The following is a 9,082-nucleotide window of genomic DNA, read 5'->3' on the forward strand; positions in this document are numbered from 1 at the left end:
ACATACACAACACATACATATAAACATATAAATATATATACATGGATTAGCATTTAAACTAGTGTTGATATAAAAGAAGTAAATGCTCAGATTAGACTATAGTCATTTCTACTTTTAAAGGAAATAAAAATGTTTGGGGGATCCAAAGTGAAATGTGACCATCCCTGTATTGCATAAATGGTTAATACTCTTAAGTGCGAATTGCTAAGGTGGAAGACCAAGGCCATGCAAGGAGGTGACATAGTAATTAACTTCCAAAAATTCAACCCTAAAAGTCTACTCTAACACAAGTGGGATAACTGCGCGTTAAGATGGACCCAATTGCCACTGGTTTGGGGTTTGGTTGAAATCTAACTTCAACCTTGTGGCTCTGTGCTAAGGGGCTATGCTGGATCTAAGTGCTGGTGGCACATGTTTCTGGGCAGAAGCAGCGTCTTGTTCAGATTCCCTGAGTGTGAGGAGGCATGATGTATACTTGAAGAGATGAAACAAAGAAAAAGAATATAGAAGATGGAGGGAGAAGATTGACATCAATTCTTGGAGGTCTTGCAGAGACACAGAATGAAAGATTCGTTGCCTTGCTGCCACCTGAAAGGCAAGTATTTTACCCTGAAGCAGTGCAGCAGACTTGCCCACCCCAAGTCACGGAGGAGCGAGACGGCTTTATTGAGAAGCTATTCCAGCAAGGAGACCACAGGAGTGCCAACCAGACTGTCTTTGTGGTGTCCTGTTTGATATCAGAATACATAGAGAATATCTATCCTTTCCATTGGGGTTTACACTTTGGGGGATCACATATAGATGTATTACAGGAACTCAGGTTTCAGCCTAAACACGGGAAAGAACTGTTGACCATAAGCAAGCAAACAGAACAATAAGGTTTGTTAAGTTTTAAGCCAGTCTCAGGATATCTTTGTTGACTACCTAGAGAGCCGGGGCTAGCTTTTACTCACTAATATTCAGGTATATAAGAGAAGACTCGCAGTACTATCTACCCCCTATAGGCTGACTCAAAGCCTGCCTGCTTTTGAGCCACAAGGAGGGAGATATCAGACAGGGCAAGATATGACAAAATAATAGTGTATAAATTATCAAGGGCTCGTGAGGGAGAGGGGAAGGAGGCGGGAGGCAAAGGGCTTAAGTGGAGAGCAAATGCTTTGAAAATGATGAGGGCAATGAATGTACAGATGTGCTTTACACAATTGATGTATGTATGGATTGTGATGAGTTGTACGAGCCCCTAATAAACCGTTTTTTAAAAAAGAGTGTATTAAGTAAAGTACCATTGAAAAACTGCATTTTGTAAGGGGGGATATTCTAAATATTGTTAGTAAGATAATGGGTTCTGTTGCTAAGGAGCTTGGTTTTGGTCCAAGTGTTAGTAGGCGAATGAAGATGAGAGAGCGAACAAATTCCACAAACACTGCTCAGGCTCTGTAGATGCAACGTCCATGTAAGGCATCCCTGTGCTTCATCTCATTGAGTTGTTAGAGTACTTCTCTGTCATCCTTGGCGATTTCTTTATTTTATAGACTAAATCATAGAAAAGGAAACAGATTCTGATTCAAGCAGTCAGAAATGAAGCCTGCATCCATACGTTCTCTAAGTCCCTGGCTTGTTCTAAGGCGCCACCCATAAGGAAACACTGAAATTGTGTGGACAGACTTGCCCCCGACTCCAGTCCCACTAAAATGTACTTGCGTTTCATGCGAGTGACGGCAATTCCCTATCCAATCTTCGGTCTTTGTCACCTGTAGAATAAGCCGGGATAAACTGCAGAATTTTTTGCATGAGGTCCTTCCTTTACTCCCCCTCTCCTATGAGAGAAATCTTTCCGTTTGCAGAAGGCTGGAGACAGGAACCAAGAAGATCAACCCATACAATCTGAGAAGGTAATACTTGATCTGACAGGAAAACACTCTTGGCAAGCAAATGATTCAACATGGTTTTGGATATTTAGCTGTTTCTTTTTTGTCCTTTTTGGTATTTACTTTTCTGAAAACATTGTTTTTCCCATTTTAACTCAGTGGATTTTTCTATGAGTCAACCAAAACAGAAGAACATCAGTATATATATTTAAAACTATGCTCTTTTCTGTAGCGAAAACTGCACGTAGATTGGTTTTCAGAATTGGATTTGACCCTCTTAATTAGCAAAATGCAGATAGAACGTTTATTCATTTCTAAGGGTGTATTAGAGTAGAGGGTAAATTTAAGGCATGAGGAATTAGTAAGGGTTGAATGTTTAAAAATATTTTGTCAATGTCTCAGGGACATTTTAAAATTTCTCTCTATGATCAGGCTAGAAGCATGGCTCAGTATCAATGTTTGTTTGTTTTTAAGAGAAGAGTGATTAATCTTCCCTCTGGTCCTACTCACAGTCTGTTAAACCTTTAAAGAACATTTCATGGTGCTTTAGAGCCTGCTGCGCTCAAAGGGGCTCTTCCAGGTAAGCCGTTTGTGCCCTAACTTGATAATGATGGGGTCTGCCGGCCAGTATTGTGAAACTCTGTTCCCATAAAAAGGAAGATGAGACTGAGTTTTAAGATCGCTGTGGTTTTCTGAACAGTGCATTTCATCTTAAATTATTTTTCCACACCTACGCAGCCGTCATCATTGCACTGAGGGTTGTGTTTTATGGCTAATATTCATATTCATGGCAATGTGTTTACCTCTCTCCAAATATTTTCTAGATTGTTCTTTCAGATTACTTTCACAGTCACTCAGGAAGGGAGGTACGCATGACAAGTGGTAGACACTCTATTTCGTAGTTAAGAAATATGGGACCTTTCAAAAATTAGGTTTCCTGTTCAGCATCATGGAGCTTAATCCCAATTGAGAGTAGGAGAAACTGGTCTTCACTCTCACTGAAATGATAGTGGGTGGGGACCTTATCTGCTGTGGGGATTTGTTAGTCATGGTTGACTAGAGAAACAAATCCAGAAACACTCATATATGTGTAAGAGAGCGCTTTATACCAAAGAGCAATTGAATATTGAGAAAATATCCCAGCCCAGAGCAGATCCAGTCTATAAGTCCAATATTAGCCCATCTGTCTGATACTAGTCCATAAATACCTCTTCAGACTCACGCAGCCACATGCCATGATGCTGAATTCAGGAAGATCACAGGCCAGGGGTGCAAAGTCATGTGGCTACATTGACAAGAGAAGGAGCTCAGCTGGTGTGGGTGTCTATGTGGCTTTTCAACAGGAAGGGGAAGCAGAGAGTGTGCAGCCCACCTCTAGGGAGAAAGAGTGGACATTTCTAGAATCTTCATGAGAAGGCCACACCTACAAGGAGGAATCAGGCTGTGACCTGATTGACAGGCTAGACTCCACCCCTTCACTTTTAATACCCTCAAGTGGACACGAGATCACGTAACCACCACTGGACACGAGTTTTGAAGTAAGTGTGTGTGATAGGCACAGCCCTATAGTTCTGATATCCAAACTTTGTAGCATCTTCTTCCATGTCTCTGCAAGAGACCTAGATGGCCAAGTTTTACCTTTTACACTGGTGACTGTGAGCATGTTTGAGATTTCCTCAGCATTGGTTCTTCTCTCAGGTGGTCAACAGGGTTATTGGAAGCCATTTTTCTTCAGTTTCAGGTGGGCTTATCCCATGGAGTTCAGAAAGTGGAGAACAAGAAAATGAAGGAAACTGATTGATATGGAGTCAGTGGTGATTCAGGACAGTCCCATACAGGTCTTTATTAAAAAGATCAGCAAGGAAGACCATATCTGACTTCCTCTGGTTTCCCTATTGCAATGAGGCAGAGGTCATGAGGCAGAGGTCAGACATGCCTCAAAACTTCATCATTCTTACCTAGTCTCATACCAGCCACACTCTACTTCAAGGCTGGGCTTGATCATTCATTTCCATGGCCCCACAGAACTCACAGACACAACTCTAAATTATGGGGCTTTATTAAGGAAGTCAATAGATTACCTCAAGTCAGGATCAGTAAACAATAAGGATACAGTTATTTGTCCACAGAAACACCTCTCTCAGCCAGCTTCCAAATCTCTTACAGGTCCTCTGCCTCTCAACCATATGGTCCCTTGGTCTCTGCCTCCGTGAACCAGGAGCCAAACTGCCACTCAGCCTCACAGTCTCATAATATCGCATTGTTTCTCTATTCTGTCTCATGGTATCCTGGGTATGGCCTCTTGCCTAGGCCTGCCTTCTTGGCTCTGATCAATAATGAAACTGTAGAACTCTTTTATAATATTATTGCAGACATAGATTACCAGGCTTTTCTTCCAAGGTGCTTCTGAGTGAGCTTGAACCTCTAGACTTGTAGTTAACAGCTGAGTAGAAGATATGTTTCTCCCGGGGAAAGAAGATTTGTCTGTATCTGTTTCTGTCTGTGTATCTCTCTGAACTCCGGGATTTTGAATGCTCCTTTATCTGTAGTGTCACACTATAGGACTACAACTTCCAGCTAGTTCCAGTGCCTGGGAGAGTGGTTGTGCCTGTGTTCCTGTCACCCAGGGTCTCTGAAACCTTTTGTCTGCCCTCAGAGAGTGGCATGACAGGTTTGGAGAACTATAACTAAGTCTTATTGCACTGCAGGAGTAGCACACATTTAAACTTCCCCAGGGGCTAATTCTCTTTCCCTTGGGGCAGAGAAGTAGGCTCACAGTGTTTTAATGCACTTTTATATTTCAGGAAATAATAATTTTGTTTCATTCAAGCAACAGAAGAACTTGAAAAGTTTGTCAGTTTGGTCACCATGTTTGAAAGATATATTAGAAATGGTTTTAGCTCTGGGCAGGAAAAACATGTTTTGACAGTTTAGAACTGAGTCAAACCTGCATTTGGAAATGTACCGAATCTCTCATTTTAAACATTATTTACTTTTCTGTGGCAACGTATGAAAATAATCCACATTTATCCCTCCTCTTTAGACAAATTAAAATCACTTTAATTTTAATAAACACTACAAGTAACTTTAGAGCCCTATGATAAATGATTAACCTTAAAATAGCAACAGAAAAATTGCCAAAGTCCAAATGCATGGATTACATAGAACTGGTTATGCCTTTGAGGGTAAATATTGCATCTTAATTCACTGTAAAATATAAGTGCACTTTATTGATTGTTAATCTTCAGGGAAGGTGTTAAAGTGTAAAGAATAGACGATTTGTAATCAAGATAAGGATTTAGGTGCCACCCTGGCAACCTCATTTATACTCCTGGGTCTTCATGATCTGAATTGATAACACTACAAAGACTTGGGAAGATTTAATAAGATAGGAGCAAAGAAAACATTGCATCCTGGCTACACACGCTCCTAACCCCTGTATAATAAGTACCAGGAAAATTGAGTGAAACATATACAAATGTTAATCCTTTTGGCTGAGCATCAAACAAGAGGATAAGAAATCAGTTTAAATGCGAACTGGAAAGGGGGATACAACTGAAACAGCGATGGAGAAGAGCTGTGGAGAGGGGATCCACGCTGCGTGTGACCATTTTGGAGCACATAAGGCAACACACACAGATGAGAAGAAGCCAACTTCACAGAATCCCTATTGGGGCAGAGACATAGTGTGTCCAGCTCTTGATTGAAACAAGGTGAACAGAATGCATGCTGGATATGGGAGAGGAAATGACAACAAATGAGCAAGAATGTCCATGTCATTTGTGACCAAAGAGCCAGATTAGATCCAGTGATGGGAGATGAAATAATTCACTAGTAGGGAGCACTGGTGCTTTGGGTTGAGGCCTGCAGTGCCATGATTTGCTTCTAACTAGGCTTTGTAACTCCCACCAGTGGACTACATTTAACCATGAAGCTTGGATATGTTTCCTCTCATCCTGACAGAGTCTGGGCAAGAGAAAGTAGGGAGGTAATGCTAAGAGTATTATTTGAGTTAGTTACGGGTAATTGTTAATAGGGTTAATTGTGAGTCTAAAAAGTGGAACTCTAATGAGGGATTGGACAATTTTGCTGGGTATAAAATTAGCATTCTCAGAATAAGTAATAGGAGGATCTCACTACTATCAAGGAAGAGAAGTCAGGAGTGGAGTGTGTCCTTTGGACTTCACTATCTCTGGAAACTGAATGTCCTTGGTTTAGGTACAGAAAGTTGTGACATCAAATGAATGGCAGAGGAGACACAAAAGAACCAAGAGCCTGAACACAAGACAGAATTATGGGCTTCCCAGGCAGAGAGCAAGTAAAACTGAGTCACTTTGGGCAGGAGGCTTGCATGCAGAATAAGGTGGCTCAAGCTAGGTTTGTTGACCCATGGAGCTAGAATTACAAGTCTTTTGGACTGACATTTATGAAGTGGATGCCCTTGGGACATTTTCCATCAGCCCTAAAAGAAATTCTACTCAAGCAGGGCAGAAGCCAGTGACTAAAGATTAGAGAAATGCATACCTGCAGGTATGACTGATTAGCACAGTTCCTTAAAGGAACTGGCTTTGGGCTGATGGAGTTTGATTCACCCCCCTCGTTGTGAATGCAGAGACCGTGAGCTGGTGCCTGCGTGCTCTTTTTTACCAGCGCCAAGGAGACATGAAGGTCTACAAGGTGACCACTGTATGCACTGTCCCAGGTGCCTCCCTACCACTCACTGAGAATGAGTTGCAATGGGGACTGTGCCTCCCTAAAAGTTAACTCGTCCATACCAACCAGTAGCACCATCCCCCCCACCCCCACCATCAAACCTTTCTTGTGATTAATGTGGAGGTTCTCTCATGCCCACACTAATTAAATGTCCAGGACACACCCATTGCCCCACAGGTATGCTTAGGCCACTCCTCCCACCAATGACCCTCCCCTGCATGATTTCCTGCACAGACCAACCCCTGCACCGATGGCACCTATGTGAATGACAGAGTGTGCTTCTGGAGATCTCAATGTCCCCCCTGCTATTGTTGTCATCAGAGGTGCACACACACGTAGACTGTCCCAGACTCCAGCCCCACCTGCAGGAATGTCCCCCAATGGGTTGTGTAAAGGACAGTGTTGCAGTGATAGCTATCAGGATTTTCTTTTCATTGGTGGGATTCCTTTGGGTGCCCTCTCTCACGATCTCTTTCCATTGTCTGCATTTTTGTCTATTTTACTAGTTTATTTTTCCCTTGTTCTTTTAAAAATTTCATTCTTTTAAAAATATTTCATTCATTTTAGAATTTCTTTCCTATTTTCCCCAATGTTACAGGGAGCTGGCTAAGGCAGCTGCACCCTGGTCTGACCATCACAAAGCAAAAGACCTGAGAACTCGAAAGACATGGCTCACCAAGTCATTTATCTCTCTGGCCTTCAATTTAACCCTACATGTGTTTCTTGGCCAGGTTGGCACAATAAACTATCTCATCCCTATATTGTGAGAGGCGGATATTGTTCTCCATTAGTCAGCCACTTACCACCTACTGCTCTACCTCACAGGCTGTTCACACCATGGGCTCCTGAAACACGGAATAACAACAGACGAAGTACAACATCTGTTCACAGGGCAGTAGTGTGTCTTCCTGACCAGCAAGCAGAGACCCATATTCACTGTCTCACCAGTCACAACAGGAGACAGGAGGGGAGGGGTTCTGTGCTTCTAAGCTAGCATCTGAAGTAGCAAGCCCACCCTGCCTTTCTGGAAATTCTAAAAAAAAAAAAATCAGAACAAAAAACCAGACTAGAGTCTAATACACCAACATATAATCAATGAATAAAAAAATTCCAAAGTTTCTCAGACGACAGACACTTTTAAATTAAATAAAGGACAAGTTGTAAGCAAAATAAAATACAAATAAACCTCTTCAAGGAAAAACAGTTATTTATGATATCTAAGATAATTCAAAAGATGCATAGGAGTATTTAAGAAGTTAATTAAGAAATTCCATTATCTTTTTATTTCATTTTTCTATGAACTTTGTGAAGGTTATATCTATATATTTCAAAGATACTAAGGAGCCAATCAATGCAATTAAGTAAAATAGAAAATATATCCTAGAAGTAGTCAGGAAAACAATACAAGAGCAAAATGACAAGGAAAGGGCAGAGCTGTCCCTGTGGGTTTCTGAGACTGTAAATGTATATGGGAGTAGAAAGTCTAATCATTCTCCCATGGAGGGGATGGAGGTTTCAAACTGCTGACCTCTTGATTAGTAGCCCAATACATAAACACTATTCTACTAGGGCTCCTTCTGATCAGTTATTAGAGAGAAGCAAATCAAAGCACCAATGAGATATGAACTCACTCTAGCAATAATAATAAAGTTAAACATAAAAGTCAACAACAACTTCTACCGAAGGTTTGAAGAGATTGCAACTCACAGAACTTCCCAGGGGACTGCAACGTGGCACAACCACTGTCGAAGACAGCATGATGTTTCCTTTAGAATTTGGTAACAGAGGACCATTTGATCCAGAAATTATATATAATAATAATAATAAAACGTCAGAACACGGACAGGCACACTTGTGTTCATTGCAACATTATTCATAAGAGTAAAGAGATGGGACAAGAACCAATATGCCTATCAATGGACAAAATACAGTTTATACAAAAAATGGAATATTATACAGCATTAAACAATTACAAAGAATCTAAGAAACTTCTCATAATGTGAATGACTGTGGAGGACATTATGGCGAGTGAAATAAACTAGCCACAAAACAACAAAAATTATAAAAACTCACACTAAAAAAGTCAAGAAAAGATTTACTCATAGGGGAGAAAAATAAATCATGGTTACCAGGGATGTGAAGGAAGAAGAGAATCATTGACTAGATAGACGTTAATTTGGGTGAAGGGAAAGGCAATACACCATAACACAGAATCACTAAAGCTAAAGAGGGCAAAGAGAGCAGGAAAAAAGCTAAAAGTAACAAAGGTGAATGCTATTCTAGATGAAATCCTGAATTATGAGAAAGAAAAAAAACAATTGGATACCTAGGCAGATTGGGCAGATGAAGAAGCTGAGTACACCTGTTTGGCAGATGATATGTACACCGATATATTTGTATATGCTTTTCACATTTATAATGGAGCAAACAGGGAGAGAAGTTACATAGTTTTTTAGCCATAACTAAAAACCCGGATGAAATGCATCACTGGGTCTGGAGGA

Source organism: Tenrec ecaudatus, chromosome 8, assembly GCF_050624435.1.
Source record: "Tenrec ecaudatus isolate mTenEca1 chromosome 8, mTenEca1.hap1, whole genome shotgun sequence".
Classification (NCBI taxonomy): Eukaryota; Metazoa; Chordata; class Mammalia; order Afrosoricida; family Tenrecidae; genus Tenrec; species Tenrec ecaudatus.